Raw genomic sequence first — 25,319 nt, 5'->3', positions numbered from 1 at the left:
CACTTCTCCCCCTTCACTCCCCCCACACCCCACATCCTACCTGGTCTCTGGGGGCTCCTCCTGTCCCCTTAGGTGTCCATGGTCCCCCACTGGTGCCTGGTAGGTGCCCTAGTTGTGAGGAGATGCGAATTCCGGGTCCTCCTAATACACCATCTTGACTCCACCTCTCAGTAAGTACTTATTAATAATCATTTTTACATAGTGCAGTACTGAGTGTTAGAGAGTTAGAGATAAAAGAGGTTTAGAAGATAGATAGATAGATGAAAAATCTAGTGGCTGATAGGTGTCAGTGAGAATTGTTTGACAGTAATTGTATTACAGTATAAATGTAGTCATTTAAGCCACAGATAGGTAGTTAGACAAAACTAAATTTAAATCCGAGCTCTTTTGTTTCCCTGATGTGTGACCTTGAGCTGATTATGTAAACCATATAAGCTTCAGTTTCCTCTTTTTAAAATGGGCATAATAATACCCACCTCCCAAGGAGGAGCTGTGGGAATTAAATAAGACATAGTGTATGTAAATCAGCTAGCATGGTACCTGTACATGATAGGTAATCAGTAAACAATAGCTGTTGTATTACACCAACATGAAGGTACGTAATCTGTTCAAAGGAAGCACACAAAGGCGAAGTAGAGTAGCCCTGTGAGTCAAGAACTTACGAATACAAATGAAAACCCACAAACCTGAAGGTTGATGCCTGGTAGAGAAGATTTGGGTGAAAATAAAAGCAGAAGTGACATTGTCACAGGAGCTTACAATAAGGCAGCTGGCTAGTTGTCTTGCCTTTGCCAGCTGCTGGATTGTCTAAGGAGCTCTGCCTATAGGTCTAATTCTCCAAGTTCCCCAAGACTTAAATGCCAGTTTTGACTAGGGAGAAAGTGTGTCATCAGTATCAGCCCCAGCGTCGTGCTTCCTTCTAGCCAGGTCAGCTGTGAGCTTTGGATATCTGCAGGTCCCTCCTATTATGCCTCCCACTCCATGTTTGTCCAATTCTGGGCTTCCACCTTAACCTCCACACCTTCAGTCTCTGCTCATTCCGCCTTGCATCCAGGCTTCCTGTAGATTTGGGACACTCTCTTGAACCCTGGTCTTTTTGACCATGATTCTGATGTTTAATACAGAGGGCTGTATTAAATACAGAATACAGAGGGCTGTATTCTGCTGTTCACACCCCTGCCGTGATCTCCTTAAACTATGATACACCCGTGCCTCAGCCTTCATGCTGGACTTCTTAGTATTAATAGCTTCTTGAACTTCACCTTGGTAAGAGACATCAGGTCTTGAACAGCCCAGCTGCCCTAATCCAAGCCAGCTTCTGTATTCACAGCCCATGCCCTGAGGAGAGCTCTCCACTCCCTTCCGGGCTCATACTGTCTCTCCACTGGCCATGTGTTGTCAGCTAGTTCTAGCATGCTTTGTGATCCTGTTATGGCCACATCAATAATGCTTTCCCAATACAAATGACAGAATTAATAGCACAGGGCCACAATGTAGGGGTAATGGAGAACTTCAACATCTACTGACAAGCTCATTCTGCTGAAAAGTGAACGTCAAAGTTGGCATGACTTAAATTTAAACTAATTGCTTATTGAAAAGGTACTATTCTATGCTTAATTCTAACCAGCTAAGAATGTGTTGGTGAAATGGAAGTGACAGACAACTTAAAGTGACCACAGTATCCTTGAATTTGTAGTAGCCAGAGAAGGCAATTCTTCACTTGCTAACCGGATACAAAGAAAACTTGAGCAAGTTAAGAGAATATAGGGACATAAGGCTCTATCTGGCCAGGAACTAGGAAAGAAAGCTCAAGAGGAGTAAAGTGACTTGAAATTTAAATTCTTATGAAGCCAGTGATTTCAATAAAGAAAAGGGAGCATCTAAAAAAGATCAATGTGGCTGCTCAAGAAGTGTTCTGATTAGCTCGTATTTTTAAAGGACATGTACAAAAATAGATAGCAGGAGGGGGAGGCCTCACTCTAAAGGACTCAAACCTGTGAAAATAATGCCAGAGGACTTAAAGTCCAGAGAAAACTAGACGCTGGGAAAAGTACTGAAGACAATTTTTGTTTGTTTTTTGCTTATGGGTATAGTAAGAATAATAAAAAAGAAGGGATAGCACAACCCAACTACTGAATGGGGCAGACTGTCTGATGTTAATAGGTAGCTAAAAACCAAAATCATTCAATTATAGCATTTACTAGATGCTAAGGTACAAGGCTTTTCCCACACATTTTTAATAATTCTAAAATCAGAAAGTGTCTTCAATAGATGTATTTAACGTGGTAGTGTTTTGTGGGGAAGGCTCTAAAAACAGTAAGTGATGGTGTATCATACAAGGAGTTGAAGAATAGAAGAGCAGCAAGTACTAGAGACAGGACTGAGACAAGAGAGGAAAACTGTGGTCAAAACCTCTAAGAAAGGGTAAAAAGAGACTTCTCTGGGCCCACAGAAGCCAAGTCACTGTACAGATATGTCACAGAGGCAGGGAGGATGATGTCTTTGTCAGTTGGAGCTGCTATAACCAATACCATAGACTGGGTGACTTGTACAAAAAACATTTACTTCTCTGTTCTGAAGGCTAGTAAGTCCAAGCTCAAGGTGCCAGCAGATTTGGTATCTGATGCAGATGAGCACCTTCTTGTATCCACACATAGAGAGAGAGAGATCGTCTCTCCTTATAAGGGCACTAATCCCATTCATGGGGTCAGATAATGGCTTGCCCTGGGCAGGACATTTTGAACTGTGCCTGGCACACAGCACATGAGTACTATTGTGTCCTGCCTCTTCTGAATCACTGCTGTAGTCGACATAAAGCCCCAGTTCTCCAAAGTCCAACTTAGTTAGCTATAGTTAGCCCTTGGAGGGCTCCTGTAAGAAGATATTTAGGTCAAGATATAGGTCTCAGGTCACAAACCAGGAAAAGACATTGCAAAGTGGTATAAGACTTCTAGATTTAAAAAAAAAAAAAAAAGACAGGAATGGTCCAAATAAGTAACCAGAAAACAAAGTAGCCAGGAGACAGAGACTTTGCCAGAATGAATTCAGGGGAGAATTGGAGCTATGGTCTTATTTCTTCTACTGAGTCTATGTAACCTGTTTAAAAGAAGGAATTCAGAGAACCTATAGATTAGTTGGCCATGGAGGAAATTATCCCAGTCACATATGATTAGACATTTAGAAACTGTGATGTGCCCAGTTGGTCCCTACGCAACTGGAATGTAAGGGGTTTAGTACCTAAGGAAGGGACCGTGTCCCTTCATGATTTTAACTCTAGTTTCTATTGCGTTAATGGTGGTAGAACAAATGTTTTCAAATGGCAGAGGATTTGTCGTTTTCTATCAAAAGCAATGATCTTGATACTTAAAGATGTAGTCCTTACCTTAGTTGTCTTCTCGCATGAATCCCTCTTTCTCAGCTGCTCTTTCTGTAGGACATCCATGTAGTTTTGAGAAAGCTGACTCCACCTTTATCACCAGAAGATAGCGCATGTGGTCCAGACTAAGTCAATGAGTGAATTTCATCCCCTTGGCCCCAGTGACCACTTCATGTATGGGCATGTAACCTAAGTCAGTCCAATCAACGAAAGAGAATGTCAGGATTTTTGTGCTAAGGCAAAGACACTTTCCTCTAGAAGTGAATGCAGAAGCATGTAACCTGGGAGTTCTTGGACACCATCTAGGGACCAGGAGGGGAGAGTCTCTTGGGAGAGTCTATTGAGAATGAAGCTGTCACCAGGGACTAAAGCAAAGAAATGAAGAGGGAACCATCAGGTCCTCTCCACATTGTGTGAGCCACCTAACCATACATGGCCCTGAAGCCTTTGAACTTTTCTAGTAACAGGAGGCAATAAATTCAATATTTTGTTTAAGCCAATTTGAGTTAGATTTCTCTTTCTTGAAACCAAAGCATCATCTCTGATTCAAAAGGATAGAACAAACATGATTAAGAAGGAATGGGGGACTTCCCTGGTGGTGCAGTGGTTAAGAATCCACCTGCCAGGCTTCCCTGGTGGCGCAGTGGTTGAGAGTCCGCCTGCCGATGCAGGGGACACGGGTTCATGCCCCAGTCCGGGAGGATCCCACATGCCATGGAACGGCTGGGCCCGTGAGCCATGGCTGCTGAGCCTGCGCATCCAGAGCCTGTGCTCTGCAACGGGAGAGGCCGCAACAGTGAGAGGCCCGCGTACCGCAAAAAAAAAAAAAAAGAATCCGCCTGCCAACGCAGGGGACACGAGTTCAAGCCCTGGTCTGGGAGAATCCCACATACCACGGAGCAACTAAGCCCATGTGCCACAACTACTGAGCCTGTGCTCTAGAGTCCACAAGTCACAACTACGGAGCCCGAGTGCCACAACTACTGAAGCCTGCATGCCTACAGCTGGTGCTCCACAACAAAAAGAAGCCACCGCAATGAGAAGCCTGTGCACAGCAACAAAGAGTAGCCCCTCTTCTCTGCAACTAGAGAAAGCCCACGCACAGCAGCAAAGAGTAGCCCCCGCTCTCCACAACTAGAGAAAGCCTGTGCGCAGCAACGAAGACCCACTGCAGCCAAAAATAAATAAATAAATGAATGAAATTTATAAGAAAAAAAAAGAAGGAATGGAATAAATTTCCAATGGATTAAAGAGTTAAATATGAAAAATGACCCATACAAGAGAAGTGATATGTCTTGAAAAGATGAAAGTGGTGTAAGCATTTCTTGACCTTAGAGTGGTAAAAATCTGAGTGAAAAAATAAAGGTTTATGATTTGTAAAAGAAAAACATTTATAGATTTGACTACTTAAAACTTTTTAGTTTATGTAGATGAAACAGTACCACAAACAAAATTAAAATATAAATGAGAGTTAGAACTTTTGTAACTAGATATATATGTGACAAAGGGTAGTGTCCTTAATATATAAAGAGCTCTTACAAATTTATAAGAATAATACAACATTTCAAAAGAAGTGTGGGTAAAGAACACGAAAGCCGTGTGGGTAAAGAACATGAAAAGGCAAAAAGAAAAAAAGGAATTCGGTTGGTCCAGTCTTAGTAGTAATTAAAGGCAGACTGGAATGGATCAAGTGAAGACTCCATAAGTAGAAATATAAAGTAAAACCAGATGTCTTTGTACCTAACAAATTGTCAAGAACTTTAAAATGATAACTTCCATGAATAAAGATTCAGGGAAATAAACACACTTATACAATATACATGCTTATACAATATGGGGCATGTAAATTGGTTCAAGCATTCTAGAGAGCAATTTGGCATTGTGTATAAAAAAATTTTAATGTATGCAAACTATTTAAAACAGTAATTTCATTTTTAAGACTTCATCCTAAGAAAATAACCAGAAACACTCACAAAATTTAATGTAGGAGAATATTTAGTAGAGCATGCCTTCTTTATAATATTGAACACTTGGAGATAACGTAAGGGTCCAAAAAGAAGTATTCTATAAATTGTAATATATTCCTTTGATGAAATCTATGCATCCAGTAAAAAGATGATTATGGAAGATGTCATGATATCAGAAAATGTTGGTAATTTATTTTTAAATATATCTGCTCAGAAAAAAAGACTGGATGGATACACAGAAAAATATTGTTAGTGGTAATATCTCAATAGTGGACTTACAATTGATTTTCTTCTTCATGAGTTTTGAATATTTTAAATCCACTTCAGTAAGTGACCATGTCGTGAATATCTTTTTAGGCACTGAAATGCCAAGCCCAATGCTCTAGACAGAGCAGGCACTCAACAAATATATGGTGAACTGTTCAGGATGATCAATTGCTAGTTAAAAATGCAACAAGGTTGTCTTGTGGGGTAGTGAGCTCACAAGAGTTGTTTAAGCAGAAACTAGCTGGCTGTCTGTTATACTAAAGACTTCCATTTCATTAAAAAAATTTCTGTACCTTGCCCAACTCCATTTTCTTCCCAGCCATTACCTGCTTCCCTTACAGCCAAACTTCCAAGAGGAGTCTTCACTTGATCCGTTCCAGTCTGCCTTCTAATGCTGTAGAAACTGTGTTCATCAGATCTAATTACCAAACCTTATCACTCATGCTACCCCAAAGAGAACTGTTGATCATTTCCTCTTTGAAGGTCTCGTCTCCCTTTACTTGCAGACCTCTGTCCCGTTCTTACGCTATCTCTCTGCTCCTTCCCAGTCTCCTCCCCTGGCTCCTCTTCCTCTGACAGCTGCCTGCATGCTTTTTTTTTTCAAGGTCTTGGCACTCTTCTCACTGTATGCCCTCCTCAGGGTATCCCATCCATTCTGAGGACTTAACTACCAGTGGACACTGACTTCTGAACCTATATATTCAGTCCAAACTTCTCTCCCGATCTGCAGACGTGTCTTTCATTTGCCATTGGATGTCCTATAATCACTGCAAATTTAATATGCTACTCATCCTCCTCCCCCCACCTTCTTGCTTTCCTTCTCTTATTTAGCTTAGTTAATATCATTACACTTCAACCTTGGCCTCTCTCCCCTACTCCCAAATGCCTACCTAATCAATAACTATGTCCTCAATGCTACTTCTAAATCTCCCTTGGATTTGTCACTACTTTTCATCCTGTTGCTGCTATGGTGATTCAGACCATAATCCTTTCCTTAGACTATTACAGTGACCTTCTAATTGGCTTTCTTGGCTCCAGTCTCCCCTTACTCTAGTTCAGCCGTCATCTTGCTACTAAATTTTTATGTATTTATTTTTAATATGAATAATCATATCCCTTCCCTATTTAGGAACCTCTGATACCTTTCATACTTATTGTCTTCAGGGGAAAGTCCAAGTTCCTTAGCTGTAAATCAAGGTTCTTCATAATATGGCTACATCCTACCTTACCAGTTATTTTCAGCCCACACAAGACTTCCCTCTCTTCTCTGAACACAGTTTGCCTTTTCACACTTTTGTGCCTTTCCCCATCCTATTCCCCTAAGTATCTTCTCTCCTCAGCCAACTCATTTCCTCCTTCAGTGCCCAACCCAAACTTCACTGCCTCTAGGAAAAGAAGCCCTCTCTGCAGCTTCCAAGTCAGACATTAGGACAAAAGATATGGTATTTAAAGCAGTGGATCATATGATATCGCTTATATGTGGAATCTGAAAAAAAGGGTACAAATGAACTTATCTACAAAACAGAAATAGAGTTACAGATGTAGAAATCAAACTTAAGGTTTTCAGGGGGTAAGTGGCGGGGGGGATAAATTGGGAGATTGGGATTGACATATACACACTACTATATATAAAATAGATAACTAATAAGGACCTACTGTATAGCCCAGGGAACTCTACTCAATACTCTGTAATGGCCTATATGGGAAAAGAATCTAAAAAAGAGTGGATATATGTATATGTATAACTGATTCAATTTTCCGTACACCTGAAACTAACACAACATTGTAAAGCAACTATACTCCAATAAAAATTTAAGAAATAAAATAAAATAAAGCAATGGACTGGATGGGAAATTGCAGAGGACTAAGCCCAAGGGGACTCCCAGCATTCAGAAATCAGGAAGAACCCACCAAAAGAAACTGAGAAGGAATAAACAATGAAGTAGAAGGAAAGCCAGTGTGGTGTGGTGGACGCAAAGTGAAGAAAATGTTTCAACAGAAAGGAACTAATCATTAGTGCCAAGTAGCTGCTGAGAGGGCAGTAAGGTGAGGATGGACAACTGACCACTGGATTTGACAACAGAGAGGTCATTGCAACCTTCACAGGTGTGTTTGCAGTAGTAGAATGGGGGACAAAGGCTGACTGGATTGTCTTCAGGAGAGTCTGAAATGAGGAAGTTGATGTTCTTTGAATGGGTGAAGTAGTAGATGAATGAAGAAATAATGTCTTAGAGGGACTTCCCTGGCGGTCCAGTGGTTAAGACTCTGTGCTTCCAATGCAGGGAGCGCAGGCTCGATCCCTGTTCGGGGAACTAAGATCCTACAAGCCGCGTGGCATGGCCAAGTTAAAACAAAAAAAAAGATATCTTAGAGAGGATTCTATAATTGGTCAGGAACCAAAATAGATTAGTTATCTTGAACTCTTAGAGTCTCTGAAAAGTTTCCAAATAGAAACAAGGATGCAATTTGGTGGTGCAAAGTTTTTCTTAAGTGACAAGGGAATTCAGAGTAGGATTACCAAGGCAGTAGGGTTAGTCTAGGGAAGGTTCTATGTGAGTTCTCTGTAATGGTTGCATTTTATCTATTACTGACCTGGTTCACAAAGGCCTTCATGCAGGACTTCTCAGAATCTTCAGGGAAGAGCTGTCCCTGCAGGCACTTGGGTGTAGAATTTTCAGAGACTATTTCCAACACCTCCTGCTGGTGTGTAGAGGTGCTGATAAGTCTATAAGGCTGGCTCTCACGCTTTTGGAGGCTGGGCAGCACCAAGCCTGAATGGTTGGGAAGAGGTAAACAGGAAATATCTGACTCACACAATGTAGTGCATTTGGAAATGCTGTATTTGGAAGTATTTCTATATAAAAATCTTATACTGAAATCATAATGGAGGTGGACTAAATATTCACCTACCTATATTTGATGAATAGGTAGGCTGTTCTTACCTGCCGCCTCCTAGAGATGAAATATGGAGAATACAAACTTTGGGTAGACCAGACCCAAGCTTTGATTTTGTGCTGTTACCTATGTGACATTTTTCAAACTGTTAGAGTTTCAAAAAGTACTTTGATACAGATCCCATGTAGAATGTGTTTTTACTTACATGACTGAAGACAACCCATGGACCATATATTTCCCTTTATACAATTATTTATGTTGACATCTAGGGCCTGGATTATGGAATAGAACCAGTTATAGAATATTGAAGAACCTCCTGTTATACCATGTTTCCTGTGGTTCCCCAAACGCACAGGATGGTCTTATATGTGCCTTTGCTTGTGCTGTGCCCTCTACCTGAGATACCCAAATCCCCTTCTTCCTGGCATGCTCAGATCTAAGAGGCCTTTCTCACCCTCTCAGACAGAGATCAGTCCCCTCTCTGTTGTCCCCACACTACTTTCATGTGTCACTCCATCTCTACACCAACCACACTTAACTACAGCTGTTTACTCTTCCAGCTCCCTCATTGGGCTGAGTTTCCTGAAGTCAGTGATTTTGTCTTCCTCTTCTATCTTTTACATCTAGAGTAGTGTTTGCACATTTTGGACACACAATCCATATTTGTTGAATGGATGCATGAGTGCTTGAGAGTATGAATAAATGAATGAGTGAGTGGATGAATACATGAAAATATTAGAAAAATGTTACCCCACAGATGGAAGCTCATACAAACACGAAAGTGTCAATGACTTTACATATACACAGAATTAGTGCATGGAATGGTATTTTCCAAGTACAATTGAGATGACAAGATTACTGTAGCATAATGCATGTAAAGAGGAGAGTGATACACACAAATGACTCGTAATGTGTGTGGCACAAGGTGGTGAGCACTGTGCTGATTAAAATGAGCTGGGTGGGCTTCCCTGGTGGCGCAGTGGTTGAGAGTCCGCCTACCGATGCAGGGGACACAGGTTCGTTCCCCAGTCCGGGAAGATCCCACATGCCAAGGAGCGGCTGGGCCCGTGAGCCATGGCCACTGAGCCTGCACGTCCGGAGCCTGTGCTCCGCAACGGGAGAGGCCACAACAGTGAGAGGCCCGTGTATTGCAAAAAATAATAATAATAATAAATAAATAAATAAATAAATAAAATGAGTTGGGTGATAGGAATTGATTGGTTTTCATCTAGATTTGGGAGAGAGATTTGATCTGTGGAACAGAATGAACATTTTGGCCCATGTGATTTCTTTTTTTCTTTCTTATTTTATTTTATTTTATTTATTTTATTTTTGGCTGCATTGGGTCTTTGTTGCTGCATGCAGGCTTTCTCTAGTTGCGGTGAGCGGGGGCTAGCGGTGAACAGGCTTCTCATTGTGGTGGCTTCTCTTGTTGCGGAGCATGGGCTCTAGGCGCGGGCTTCAGTAGTTGCAGCACGTGGGCTCAGTAGTCGTGGCTCGCGGCTCTAGAGCACAGGCTCAGTAGTTGTGGCACACGGGCTTAGTTGCTCCACAGCATGTGGGATCTTCCCTGACCAGAGCTCGAACCCGTGTCCCTTGCATTGGCAGGCAGATTCTTAACCATTGCGCCACCAGGGAAACCCCTTGTGATTTCTTTTAAGCAAGGTATTTTTCATCTTAAAATTTAAGGGCAAGGTACACCTTAATAAGCTTGTTTATCTAAAGCATGGCTTCATTGTAAAACAAAACAAAAAAAAGAAAAGGAAAAACCAGCTATTACACCTTTAAAATGGAAGTTACATCGAACTAGTCATTTCATTCCCACATGCCTCAGTTTCTTCTATGCCTACTTTGTATGCATGATAATAATAAATGATAATAGCCCTTACTAGTATTTACACTATAAAAGGGCTGTTAATGTAAATTAGATAGTATAAAATGGGTTATGATGTCTTCTTTGAAAGACAAGCACTATACACAAATGGTATATTATTATTTAGTTTTTCCTTTTCAATCTCGTGAAATGAGAATTAGATGAAAACTCTGCCCCTTAAGCAATATCCAGTGGGTAAATGATTATTGAGTCGAGTAAAATGAAAAAAAAAATCTTCAGCTGAAAAGTCAGTTTGTGCGGCTTAGCTGGTCTGTGCACAAGACAAAAATATTGTCTTTATCCGATGTTTACCACTGCTTTTGATCTCCTCTCTGTGCCGTAATCACAAACTGAAGACAGTTAAGCCTTTCAGTTCAGTCATAGTGTGCATTTAGAGAACACAGATATCCTGGAATGATTACAACTGAGAAATAATGTTTCATTTAATCAAGCCGTGTGGCCAGTTTTGCTATTGATTTAGGGCTGATTCAGCTACTGGTTCTTAGGTTCGGGGTAGCTATCACTGCAGCCTTTTCGGGTTAGTTACTGCCATTGCCTCTGTGCGCTCCCTGTTTGCACCATCCAGGCCAGAGCTTCCTTATCTTCTCCTTGGAATACAGGTTACTAAGAGGGGTTGAGGGTATAAGATTTTGGGAGTCGTCGTGCATGTCAGAAATGTCACTCTGTTGTCATGAAGGGGCGAGAACTGAAACAACGCAGTGGAGGATTCAGGATAACAGAGCTGGTGGTGCCAGGGCCACCTGTCCAGCACAGCTATGCCTGGCCTCTCTGTGCATAATAGCTCCAGCCTACTTCTAGTTCCTGGTCCCTGTTCTCTGACTGCTCCCTGCTCCTCCTCTCTCATCCAGACCCCTTACGGTGTTTACCCATTGTATCTAGGCTCATGTTCACTCCCTAGGACCAACCTCAGCACTGCTGGTAGTTGTGATCATCTGTTTTCCCCCAACCCAAATCCAGAGATTTTGGCTTCTGGATTTTGCTCTCAGAGATGACCCCTGCCTAGCCAGCTGTGGGCCAGCTATCTGCTCTAAGGTGACCAGACTCCTCTCCCCTCCCTCTGACTGGTCCCAATACATGAGCTATGGCAATAGGTGTGACAGTTGTGTCTGATCAGGTTTTTATCAATACCCATGAAGGTCATTTCATTGGTGGGCTGCTCAGAGAGGTCAGAGCCCAGGAAGCCTGTGTGAAGTTTAGAGGCCTAGAGAAGGGGCAGGTGCGGAAGAAGAGTACAAAAGGCAGATTTGGTTTACTGGACAGTTTTAGCCACTTCCAGCACCAGTTGCAAGACCCCAGCCCAACACAAAGGCCATGCCTACCAAGAGCATCGCCATGTGGTAACTGAGCTAATGCAAAAGTGGTGAGGGAGGGCTTTCCTGGTGGCGCAGTGGTTGAGAGTCCGCCTGCCGATGCTAGGGGACGCGGGCTCGTGCCCCGGTCCGGGAAGATCCCACATGCCGCGGAGTGGCTGGGCCCGTGAGCCATGGCCGCTGAGCCTGCGCATCCGGAGCCTGTGCTCCACAACGGGAGAGGCCACAACAGTGAGAAGCCCGCGTACCGCAAAAACAAACAAACAAACAAAAAAAGTGGTGAGGGAGCCTTCGTAGTGGCACCATTTCCCTACCTTTGGGAAGAAAATCTAGGGATTATATCTTCTACTTTTAAAGCAAATTGTTTAAAACAGTTGTCTACATTCAGGTTCCATTTATTCCTCAGCTTGCTGTGACCTGCCTTCTGCCTCCACTGACCCCGCTCTCACCCAGCTGGTCAAATACCTCCTTGGTGCTCCCTCCATAGGTGCTCCTCAGACTTTTCCTACTTGATCTCTTGACAGCATTTACCTTTGTTGACCATAACCTACTTGTTGAAATGTGCTTTTCCCTTGTTCTCTATGGTATCTCACTCCTTTTGTACCCTCTGGCTGTACTTTTTTCAGGGATCCTTTCTCTGCCCATATATATTTTTTTAATTAATTCATTTATTTATTTTTTGGCTGCGTTGGGTCTTCGTTGCTACGTGCAGGCTTTCTCTAGTTGCGGTGAGCAGGGGCTACTCTTCGTTGCGGTAGGCAGGCTTCTCATTGCGGTGGCTTCTCTTGTTGCGGATCATGGGCTCTAGGCACGCGGGCTTCAGTAGTTGTGGCTCACGGGCTCAGTAGTTGTGGTTCACGGGCTTCGTCGCTCTGTGGCATGTGGGATCTTCCCGGACCAGGGATCGAACCCATGTCCCCTGCCTTGGCAGGCAATCCTAACCACTGCACCACCAGGGAAGTCCCTCTCTGCCCATGTTTTAAGTTTTGGTGCTCCTCTGGGTTCTCTTCTGAGCCCTTTTCTCTTCGGTGACACTCTCCCTGTGTATCGCTTTCATCCCCTTGGATTCTATTGTTGCCTACCGTGTACTGATGCTTCCTAAGCCTGTATTCTCAGACTTCAAGATCAACCTGCCTACTCGTGCCCGGAGAGTATTCCCCAGGCATTACAAATCAAACATGACCACGGCTGGTCTCATCCCTTTAGTAAGTGTCTTACTGAGTGATGTCACTGTCCACCCAGCTGTTCAAGTCAAAAACCTGAGTGGCAGTTTTGACTTCTTCCCTTCAAAACTCCAGCATTTAAGCAATCAGAGATTTCAGTAGATTGTACCTCCTCTATAACATGGCTTGTAAGGCTCTGTATAAATTGGTTCTGTTTACCTTTCCAGTCTCATCTCTGACCACGCTGTCTCAGCTATCCTGAACTCTTTTCAGTACTCAGATAATCAGTGATTTCTGTCACCTTCAAAACGTGCATCCTTCACTGAAACAGATCTTCCTCTACTGAAACAGATCTGCCCCACCTCTTTATTTGACTAACTCCTCGTACCTTGGAAGTCTCCACGTAGAAGTTACTAGCTTCCAATTCTCGCAAATTCCGGGTTAGATGTCCCTCCTAGAGCTCTTGGTACTCTTCTCTTCATAACACACTGCTTTATCGGAGCTGCCTTTCCAGTTTCTGCCTTGCCCTCTACTGCAAGCTCTACTGGAAGGTTTCTGTAAGCAGGAACCATGTTTATCCTATTCACCTTTGTACTCGTAGCACCAACAAAGTATCTGGTACAAAATAGATGCTCAGTGAATGAAAATAAATATTAGAAGTATCACTGTGAGAGTAGAAAATAAATTTCCAATCAGAGGTTGCAATTAGGATTTTACAAAACAAAGATTTATCAAGTCCCTCTAACATCAAAGGGATTTGAAGATTATCTAAAACTATTCAGAAGAATTTATCAACATTAGAGTCATGAGCAGAGAGTAGTTAATAGAGGTAGATTTCAAATCTGTCCCTTATGGGCTTCTTTTCTAGAGTTCAATATCCAGACTCTCTGAGCCATGTTTTGGGGTCACCCAAGCATTCCATCCTCCTGACTTCCCATAAACTTTTGGATTCATAACCCACTCCATACTTGAGAACATGGGGATTGGAATAAGGTAAGTGTTAGCTTTTGTTTTTTCCTCGATTATTTCATTTTCAACCGTATACTATACTTGTAGAGCAACAATTTTTAGTCTCTCTCTGGAGTGTTGATCAGGAGGTATGACCAGCTCCCCTGCTGGTCTAGCTGGCCGCACAATGTTTGAATACCCTATGCATATGAAGAAATGTTGCAAAGTCTCTTGAGGTATTATGTCCTTTCATATTTTCTTTTTTATTTCACGGCTATCTAAATTCTTTATCATCGTTCTATTGATTTTTCCTAATATGATTCCACACAGAAAAAAGTGAGTTTTGAGAAACCAGAAAGACTTGCTTCCCACTCGGGGACACCTTTTGGGCCAATGCACAGTAAGAATGCAGGGCATGAGCAGTGCAGTCAAACTTCACAAACAACTCTGCTTTAGCCACACTGCATATGGGTAACTGCTCACTCCACCTCCACTGTCAACATTCGTGAACCCCCTCCCTGCTTTAGTTTTTCATTTAAAAAAGACTTATTATTATTTATTTATCTTCATATTTATTTATTGCTTACCCCCTAGCTAGAATGTAAACTTTATGAGGACAGGGATATTTTTTTGGTTCACCACTATATATGCTCAGCACTTGGAACAATAACTGGTACATGGTAGGCACTCAACAGATATTGTTGATTGAATGAATGGTGTCTTTTAAAAAAAATTTTAAGAGGCTGATGCACACCCAGGCCTCTAGGGATCTAATGCAAATCTGGTTTGCGGCTTTGTTGCCCTTAACACTTTGATTGATGGCTAAGATGATAACATTGACCAGGGCTGAACAAATTTACAGATGATACACAGCTAGAAAAGATAACAAATAAGTTGGATGATGCAATCAGGATTCTCCTCCCCCTTATCAAATCCTGAAAAAATATAATAATGAATCACAGCTCACAATATAAAGTTTACCAGGGACAAAAATAAAGTACTGAAAGATCTCCAAATTCAATTGTACAAGTACAGGTTGGGGACAAGGTGACTTACAATAGCTCACGTCGGAAGATTTAGAGCCTTCTGTTGATTGTGAGTAGATGATGAGTCAACACAGTGTGATGTAACTTCCACAAAACAAAAATCAATCTTTTGTTGTATTAAGAGAAATACAGTGTTCAAGTCGGGGAGTAGTTCTCTAGTTCTCACTAGTGATCAGGTCACATTTGCTCTGTTTTATGAATTCTGATCTTCAGCCTTTAAGAAAGACATTGATAAATAAAAGGTTATTCAAGAAGAGTAAAAAGGGTAAAATGGGATCTTGTAATCAGTGTCATATCAGAAATGATTAAAGGATCTAAGAGTCGGTGTGGGTGTGTGAGGAGGACGGTGATAGCTAGCACATGTAGCTGCCTTCCAAAGTTAAAGGGGCTGTCCTGCAAGAAGAGATTAGATTTCATCTGGGTAATCCCGAATGACAGATGGAAGACCCTTGAGTAGAAGATGTAAGTATGTATATTACAACCTGTTAGAATTTATCAACAATTCTGTTTTGCCCAGTAATCAAGTGGACAACTGGTGGAGGTTGTAAGTTCCCTGACCCTGGTGGTATTCAGGCAAAAGCTGGGCACTCATGCCTCATGTCCTGAATACACTTGTGATGGAAGTTCAAACACTGCAGCGAGGGATTGGGTTAATCACAATAGCAAACACATACTAAGTGCTTACTCTATGGTAGGTACCATAAAAAGTGATTAATGTGGGTTATTTTTTGGCTGCGTTGGGTGTTCGTTGCTGCGCACAGGCTTTCTCTAGTTGCGGCGAGCGGGGGCAACACTTTTGTTGTGGTGCGTGGGCGTCTCATTGTGGTGGCTTCTGTTGTTGCCGAGCACAGGCTCTAGGCACGCGGGCTTCAGTAGTTGTGGCTTGTGGGCTCTACAGCACAGGCTCAGTAGTTGTGGTGCACAGGCTTAGCTGCTTGCAGCATGTGGGATCCTCCCAGACCAGGGCTCGAATCCATGTCCCCTGCATTGGCAGGCGGATTCCCAGCCACTGAGCCACCAGGGAAGTCCCTGGGTTATTATTTTTAATGTATCAATCATACTAGCTCCATCTTACAGATGAGAAAACTGAGGCTTAGAGGGGTTAAGTAACTTGCCCAAGGTCTTACACCTTGTACATAGCAGAGCAAGGATTTTAACTTAGGCAGTCAGATCCCCAACTTTAACTTATTGTTCTATAAGGACCCCCACTTCTAAAAAACCACCCTGAGATTCTACCACTCTAATGAAGATATCAAACCAAGGAGCCTATCATCTCCACTTGTAAATGATTCTATACTAACTAGGTTCTTTCTGCATAGTATGTGGCACTAAATTAACCTGGGCAGTTGCCACTTGTGGTACACTGTATGGAGCCCAGCGTATTTATTAAGGGAAAAGAATGAGTGAATGCAGCCACACAAGCTGCATTAGAAATGACAGAATCTCAATATATTGTGTCTGAGGAAAAACAAGCACATTTCTGGGGGGTCTACTGAGGATACTTGGCAAAAAGTGATAATCCATCATTCCTGGCAGAGGCCTTGTGAATTCCTGTTCAGTTGTTTGGACAATATTCATTTAAACAAATATTTATTGAGTACCTGTCCTGTGCCAGGTATGTCCAACGTGCTGAGGGTGCAGAGGTGAATCAGAGGATGCACTGTTAGTGGGGGAGATGGACAGGTAAGCAAATTCTTATGATACAGTGTGACAAGTGCTTAGCAGGTGTATGCATATGTTTTAAGTATTACAGGGACAGAGCAGAAAGGAACTGATTCTGCTTGTTTGAAGGAGTTGTCCAATACTTGATTATGCTTTCAAAATGACTGTCACATACGTTGCATGAGTTTATTAGGTCTTCATAAAGACCATATGAAGTCATGATCCCTTTTTGGACATAAGATCAAATAGAGTATCATAGAGGTTAGGTGAGCTCCCCAAGCTGCTCCCCAAGCTGCAATTGCTATTGCAGCTAGCAATAATAATTCCTGACATTTATTGAGTGCTTAGGCTACCTGAGGTTCTGTTCTAAGCCATATTAAGATGTTTCATTTTCACAACTCTATGAGGTAATTATTAATATTATTACCACTTTACAAATGAGAAAACTGAGGCACAAGATTTAAATAATTTGCCTAGAGTCACATAGCTAGAAAGTGGAAAAACCAGGATTTGCACCAACCCATTCTGGCTTTAGCAGGCACGCACTTACCCAGTGCACTAAATTACCTGTAACTGGTCCCCTAAAGAGCTGGAACTCACACTTAGATTCTGATTGCAAGTTCAGCTTTCTTTCAAGTGACCTTGCTCTTTAGCAATATTACATCCAAATAAGAGAAATGGTGTGTGCCTGGCTGCAAGGAGAGGTTGTGTAGGTCAGGCATCCCTGAAAGTGTTTTGCGAGAGGTATGGTAAAATTTAGAATATGCATTAGTTGTATATGCGGGGTTTTTCAGGGCAGCCAGAATTTGGCCTCTTGTTCTCCAGGGCAGCAGTCTGGGCTCTAGGGACTATGATTTGTTAAACATAGGACCTAGACACCAACACTTACCCTGTAGCCTTTTAAACTTTAGTTTAAATTTTTCTAAAAGAAAATGACAAGATGTGAAACATCAAGAATGAAGCAAGTTAAATTCAGTACCTTATATATAAGCAAGAATGGAGATACAGAAAAGGAGAAATGAAGCACATAATTGCTAAAATTATCCAGGTTTTCTCTCCATAATAAAAATTCTTGGATTGAAAAATAGTTCAATACAATATTACTGTACCTTAATAATTAGGTTGATTTGGCTCTGTGGTAAATCTGAGAAAGAATTGGTTATTAAAATGAATGAAGTAGATTAGCCTTCCCTCAGTAATTACTACTTCAGCTAATAAGGATATGACCTATGTGATTGAATCTACTGCATTTTTAAGACATCCATCTCCCATAATTTTTGGAGATTCAATAATTTAAAAATCAGCAGTGGGGCTTCCCTGGTGGCGCAGTGGTTAAGAATCTGCCCACCAATTCAGGGGACATGGGTTCGAGCCGTGGTCCAGGAAGATCCTACATGCCGCGGAGCAACTAAGCCCATGTGCCACATTGCTGAGCCTGCACTCTAAGCTGGTGAGCCACAACTACTGAGACCGCATGCCACAACTGCTGAAGCCCGCGTGCCTAGAGCCTGTGCTCCGCAACGAAGAGAAGCCACCGCAATGAGAAGCCCAAGGACCACAATGAAGAGTAGCCACTGCTCGCTGCAACTAGAGTAAGCCCGTGCGCAGCAACAAAGACCCAACACAGCCAAAAATAAATAAAAAATAAAAATCAGCAGTGGGTGGGGATTTCTGTGGTAGGCAGAGGGCAGAAAAGGTCAATGTTCTTCAACATTCTTTCCTTCACAGCAAGTGGGGTTTTTTGGTTTCCGTTGGTTTTCAGTGTTTTGTTTTGTCATGTATGGAGACCTAGGAGATGCAACTGATTTATCTTAGCCTTTGTGTTTATAGATTTCTATTTTCTTGGCTTCAGGTCCTTGGAAACATTTGTTTTGATGGTGGCTGGAGAGTTAGTCATGTTTTATTTTTGTTGTTCCTATTTATTTTTAAGATCCTTTAGTTCAAGTCCACTTACAAGGTGTTACATAACCTGTATTTATGTTTCCACAAATAAAATATTCCTAGTAGTAATTTCTAGTACACTCTTATAAAAACAGTTAATAATTTGATGCCCATCAGAATGATTCTGTAATATTAATAAGCTAGAACACGGATATGCTTTGGAAAATTGTGTTTGAAATGTATAATTGGATTTAGCACTTAACATGTGAAATTTCAAGTTTCTTACATCAATTATTTTTGAGTTACCAAGCAGCCAAATTCTTATAAACATATTTTTCCTTTTCATCACTGAGTCAACAAAAGTTGGAAAATTCTTTTCTCACATCTTCCATTCTTTAACTAAGCCTGAAGGCTTTTTAAAAAAAACACATCCCAAACAAACAGTTTTACATGAGGTTATGAGTAATGAGTAAACGAACAGAGTGGGCTCTACTGGCACTGGGGATGTACGTCTAATTAGAAGTCTCAGTATTCCAAACATATAATTTACTAAACGTTGAGGTTTTTAATTCTTAACTTTGAGTCCATTGGGATGGAAACAAGTGACCCTTGGTGGAAATATGTCAAGAAGCAACTTTCTCAGGTTGACCTTTAGTTTGTTGGTCAACGAATCAAAACATTGTGTATTCCCAGGCTTAAAGATGTCTGTACCTTGTTAAATTCGTTAAAAGATCAAGGCAGAAAGCTAGCACTGCTTTGCTGCTTTGAACAGGTTGCCCTCTCCCTTCTTCTTGATGCCTCTTCTTCATGAGAGATGGTCCATCTTAGCTGGCTCCATGCATGAAGCAGTATGAAGCACATTGCATCTCCTGCACATCCTCCGGAGTGGGTCTGGGTGTGGGGGGAGGTAGAGAACTCTGTTTTTACAATGAGACGGGTGAATATCAGCTTTCGAACTGACTTGACATACTTTTTGGTCCAAGGCTCCATACTAGGCACCAAAGACTGCTACAAATGCTCTCAATCACCAATGTTCATAACTTAAAAGTAGTAACATAAGATTTGCAATCGGGGCTTCCCTGGTGGCGCAGTGGTTGAGAGTCCGCCTGCCGGGGCGGGGGACACAGGTTCGTGCCCTGTACCAGGAAGATCCCACATGCCGCAGAGCGGCTGGGCCCGTGAGCCATGGCCGCTGAGCCTGCGCGTCCGGAGCCTGTGCCCCGCAACGGGAGAGGCCACAACAGTGAGAGGCCCGCGTACCACAAAAAAAAAAAAAAAAAAAAAAAAAAAAAGATTTGCAATCAAGGGCTTCCCTGGTGGCGCAGTGGTTGAGAGCCCGCCTGCTGATGCAGGGGATATGGGTTCGTGCCCTGGTCCGGGAAGATCCCACATGCCGCGGAACGGTTGGGCCCGTGAGCCATGGCTGCTGAGCCTGCGCGTCCGGAGCCTGTGCTCCGCAAAGGGAGAGGCCACAACAGTGAGAGGCCCGCGTACCACAAAAAAAAAAAAAAAAAAAAAATGATTTGCAATCAATTAGATTACTGTCTGATCTGGAGCAAACAACTTAACCTCTCTCCAAAGTAACTATTTCACAGTGTTATTATAGTAAATAATTGAGATTGTAAATATGAAGATACTTAGTGCAAAGCCTGGCACATAGTTGCAAGTGAAGGCTGAATTTATGTGAAGCATATAATTAACTACCCGTGGAACCTCAAATGGACAAATGAACCCAAATTGACATTATCTGTCTCTAGCCAGTTTTAAGTCAGAAAATTTCACTTCCAAATGAGTAAACTACATCTACCAATGACTTTGCTTTAAAGCCTACATTCAGAACAAAATGTTATTTAAGTGATAATCTGTTAGTATATTTCATAACAGGAGCTGACTATGGTTTCTGTAGCAGAAAATTACATGTGAACAAAAGGAAGAAGGAAAATTAGATAAATGAAAAGTCTTTATTTCAAAATAAATGAAGAAGAGACAATTATCTGATTATAGAACATTCAGATCATGGTATAATTATTGTAAGTCTACATGTAATTACAAAATATAATTGTATTTATGTTCGTTTTTAAATCTTTTTTCTGATCTTAAAGGACTGATTTTCTCATAATTGAATGACAAACTCTGCAGTACCTCGTATTAACTATTAATATGGTAAAAATACCCATTAACTATCTTTTTCTTAATTGCAACTACTGTCTTGGACTTACATTTATTTAAGCGATACAAAAGGAATGATATAAACTGCTTGCTCTTCTGCATATTAGAAAGTAGGAGAAAGAAGCATTCCCCCGACCCACTTAACTATGAAAAAAGGACTCTCCCAAGTTCCCAGGAACTAACACGACAGTAAAATTACAAGAAAATTTTGTTAAGAAACCTTTTCTCATCTGCAAGTTGTTTGACTGAAACCTGAGGTGCTGAATTTCAGCACAAAGGTGACTTTGGAGGAGAAAGTTTGTGCCAAACTGGATCAGTTGTTTTTGTGTTATGTAAGAAGGAGAAAAAAAATTAACTGTTTCCTCCTAAGCTATAAATTTAAGATTACCCTATTACACCAAATGAGAGAATTTCCAGAGCTCAAACTTTACTTTAGCCTTATATTTTCATGAACTATTTTCTATACCCTCTCAAAACTAACTATAATTAAATATTAAGTAATTTGCCTGGCCAATTATATTTTAAAAGTACAAAGTTACTTTATTCATTACATCAGAAGTGAATTCTAGTTGAATGGTAAAAACGGTATTGTTAAATAATTTAAAACATTTTCTTTTAAAATAATTTTTTCCTGATTATATAGAATATAAGTGCAGTGTAAAACTATAGAATATACAGTAGAGTAAAACCAAAAAGATAAAAATCACCAAACCACCCACAATTCTATCATCCAGAGATAATCACCATCAATATTTTGCTGTATCCCTTATAATGGGTGTTCACACACACAAACACACACACACACACAAACCCATTATATGTAAATGTATATTAATGTTATTATAGAAAATTTAAAACATAAACAAAAGTAGACAGAGAGCTTAATGAACCTTATGTACCTATCAACCTATGATGACCAAACCAACCCATCAATTCCCTCTTCTTCTTTCCCACTTATTCTGTTTTAAAGCAAATTCCAGAAATTGTATCATCTCATCCACAAATATTTCAATATGGATCTTTAAAAGATAAGGCCTTTTAAAACAACCATTATCACATCTAAACTAATTAACAATGATATGTTACTAATATGAAATAAGTCATTGTTCAGAATTTCAATTGTCTCATGAATGTCATAATTTTTTAAAAATAAATTTATTTATTTTTGGCTGTGCTGGGTGTTCGTTTCTGCGCACGGGTTTTCTCTAGTTGCGGCGAGTGGGGGTTACTCTTCGTTGCAGTGCGCGGGCTTCTCATTGCGGTGGCTTCTCTTGCTCGGAGCACAGGCTCTAGGCGCGCGGGCTTCAGTAGTTGCAGCACGCGGGCTCAGTAGTAGTGGCTTGCGGGCTCTAGAGCACAGGCTCAGTAATTGTGGCACACTGGGCTTAGGTACTCCGCAGCATGTGGGATCTTCCCAGACAAGGGATCGAACTCGTGTCCCCTGCATTGGCAGGGGGACTCTAAACCACTGTGCCACCAGGGAAACACCATAATTTATTTTTACAGGTTGTTTGAAGCAGGATCCAAATAAGGTTCACATGATGAGATTGGTTGATATGTCTGTTAAAGGTTGATAGGTCTGTTAAATCTCTTGAAATATAAATGGGTTTCCACTGAAATATTTTTTTCCTTCCACTTTAGTTGTTGAAGAAACCAAGTTGTTTGTCCTGTAGAACTTCCCACAGCCTAGATTTCTCTCATTGCATCTTCATGGTATAGTTTAACATGTTCCTCTGTCCTCTATATTACCTGCAACTATCTACAGGGCTTAACAGATTCAGTTGTGGTTTCTTTATTTTTTTTTGGCAAGACTGCTTCATAGGTAATGTGTTTTGCCATTAAGAGGTGCATAATGTGTAATAATCTCTTCTTTTATGTTGTTACCTGGAGTCATTAGTTTATTAAGGATTGCAAAATGGCTATATTTTTAATCCTATTATTCCTTGAATTGATTTTCTGGTATGTGCCAATGGTTTGCTTTTTATGTTTGTTTGTCTTTAAATTATCATTCAAACTCATTAATTGAAACATATTTAATTTGTTTCAACACATCTTATTTATTATTCTTATTAATGCTGAAATTAACCTTTATTTGGCCTGTGAAAGCATCTTCAAATTAGCTCCCGACTGATTTTGACATGACCCTAGGAGTCTTTGATAGTGCCTCTACTAGTTGGTATAATAAGATGGTCTAGGCTAGGTCTTTATAGTTATGTATAATACTGCAATACTGCAACAAAGCATTTGTGCCCATATTATTATTTCTTTGGTACAAATTCCTATAAGTGGAATTACCTGGCCAGAGGGTAGGAACATATTTAAGCTCTTGATTAGTATTGTCCAGTCGTCTCTAGAAAGGTTATACCAGGTTATACACCAAGCAGCAGTGCAGGAGAGTGGCTGCTTCATCCCGTGACTAGTTATAGACATTCACATTGACATGTTTCTGCCAGTATGATCTAAGTCAGGTAGAGTCACTCCTGTTTTTTCTTTGTTTTTCCCTCTTTGGTAGAGAAACTTTAAAAACTAAGAATACCTCATGGTTGGGGCTTCCCTGGTGGTGCAGTGGTTGAGAATCCGCCTGCCAATGCAGGGGACACGGGTTCGATTCCTGGTCCGGGAATATCCCACATGTCACGGAGCAACTAAGCCCGTGCTCCACAACTACTTAGCCTGTGCTCTAGAGCCCGTGAGCCACAGCTACTGAGCCCGTGTGCCACAACTACTGAAGCCTGTGCGCCTGAAGCGCGTGCTCCATAACGAGAGAGGCCACTGCAATGAGAAGCCCGCACACTGCAACAAAGAGTAGCCCCCGCTCGCCGCAACTTGAGAAAGCCTGCGCGCAGCAACGAAGACCCAACACAGCCAAAAATAAATAAATAAACTAAATAAATTTATTAAAATAAAAAAGAATACCTCATGGAAAACTACGCTAATGTAACATTTTCATATTTATATTATGAATTAATAACTATATATCAACAAATATTAGAATGGCTTTATCAAACTAAATGTATTACTTATAAATTAACATGTGGAATTGGTAATACTTTAGTTGCAAACATACATATAATGACTGAATATTAATTTTTATAGCTTTTTGGTAATTTGGTGGCTACTTTTAAAGTTTCTGGGGTCTTTAGTTATAACTTTACCTTTGCAGAACTCATTATACATAAAGTTTTATTTCCCTGATATAGTTTAGAAAGTTAAGTAACTTGCAAACATTACTTACAGGTACCTTATGTATACAGTTTCATGTAAATCATGAAAGCAGAAAAAAAAAGTAGATTACAGATTAAAAAAAAACAGACTGTTAGAGGTAGAAGGATCTTAAAGGTGATCTGGTCTAACTGCTTCACTTTATATTTTGGGAAACTAAGGCAAAGGGCAGTTATGTAACTTCCCTGAGGTTATACAGCTAATTTGTGAAAGAGTAAGATAAAAATCCAAATCTGATTCAATATAGTGCCCTCTCCATGTAGCTTCTCAGAATGAGCAAAACTTGAAGGCAATATGCAAAATTAAAATAATTGTTGTGTTAGGGAAATGGCATTTGAGGTATTGTCCTTTGAAATTCTACTGTTACACTACCTTTTCAATTAAAAAAACCTATAGAAAATAGACCAACAGCTACATTATAAAATCAGGTGAAAGAGAACTTCTGTTATTTGGAAGCTAGAAATAAATTATTCTAATTGTAGGGATTTATAACAATCAACATACACAGTATATGAATGCTATATACACACACACACACACACACACACACACACACACTATTGCAAGCACTTCAATGGCATTATCTCATTGAATTCTAACTATTATCTCAAGTGCAGAGGTTATACGACTTGCCCCAGGTAACCTCGTGAGTGTCAGGGTCAGGATTTGAACCCGAGCAGTCATAGACACAGTGGATTGTTTGCAGTTTCAAGCCTCAGTGGTCAATTTCATTGCTACTAAGGCGTGCTGTGATTGTCTGACTCTCCCCAGCTCTCTCCTTATAGGGTCAAAGTTTCCACCTTAGAAATCCATGTGTTTGAATAACATGATGGAATTCCTTAGGGCAGAAATTTTTAGAGACAGTTCTCCTAAACCCCTTGTCTGCCACTTGATAACTATGTGACTTTTCATTCCTCATCTATAATGTCGGTATGACAATATCTACCTCACTGGATTATTGGAGGATTAAATAGGATAAATTGTATCCACTTTTTAGTAGAATACCTGGTTCACAGTAAATATTCAATAAGCAATATCTGCTATCATCAGCTATCATTGCCATCATCAATATTATTAATATCATTATTAACATTATCATCATAATTTCTTTCCTATTGACCACTTTTTAAATGTAAAATCCTACAGAAGGGGTAATACATTATTCAAGGGGCTAGTGACTCATTGGTTGTTTTTCTCCTGACAGGAGAGAGCAGAGGTAGTAAAGCTCAGGGAAGGAAAAGGAGATATGGAAAAGAGAGGTGGGAGACCCTGAAGACAGAGTTTTACCTCCAGCTAGTTGGGATAGGTTTACAGAACAGTTCATTTGAAGTCCAGTGCTCTTCTCTGGGATCCTGTAATCCTTATCAGGTTTCCAGAGGGTCTGTTAGGGAGTGGAGAAGACCACTATTCCCAGGCCGTGGAGACAGACTGTCGCTGCCCGAGGAGTCCCACGCACCACGGCCACCTGCCTGTCCAGGCTGCAGCGGGGGAAGAGGGCAAACAACCTTTAACGAATCCT

The 25,319-nt window shown here is 41.0% G+C and overlaps 1 long non-coding RNA gene across 1 annotated transcript; it reads right to left on the bottom strand.

The window, feature by feature from the left end:
* Positions 1 to 25,319, bottom strand: LOC116759286. The gene is made up of 5 exons (XR_004351407.1): positions 25,088 to 25,319; positions 19,121 to 19,300; positions 14,877 to 15,080; positions 8,203 to 8,381; positions 1 to 3,565 (listed from the first exon to the last, which is right to left on the bottom strand). It is a non-coding gene; the product is annotated as an uncharacterized LOC116759286 (long non-coding RNA).

The sequence above is a fragment of the Phocoena sinus genome, chromosome 9, assembly GCF_008692025.1.
Source record: "Phocoena sinus isolate mPhoSin1 chromosome 9, mPhoSin1.pri, whole genome shotgun sequence".
In the NCBI taxonomy this organism is placed as follows: Eukaryota; Metazoa; Chordata; class Mammalia; order Artiodactyla; family Phocoenidae; genus Phocoena; species Phocoena sinus.
Note: the sequence above shows the minus strand (reverse complement) of the source record. Positions and strands in the feature narration are given on the sequence as shown.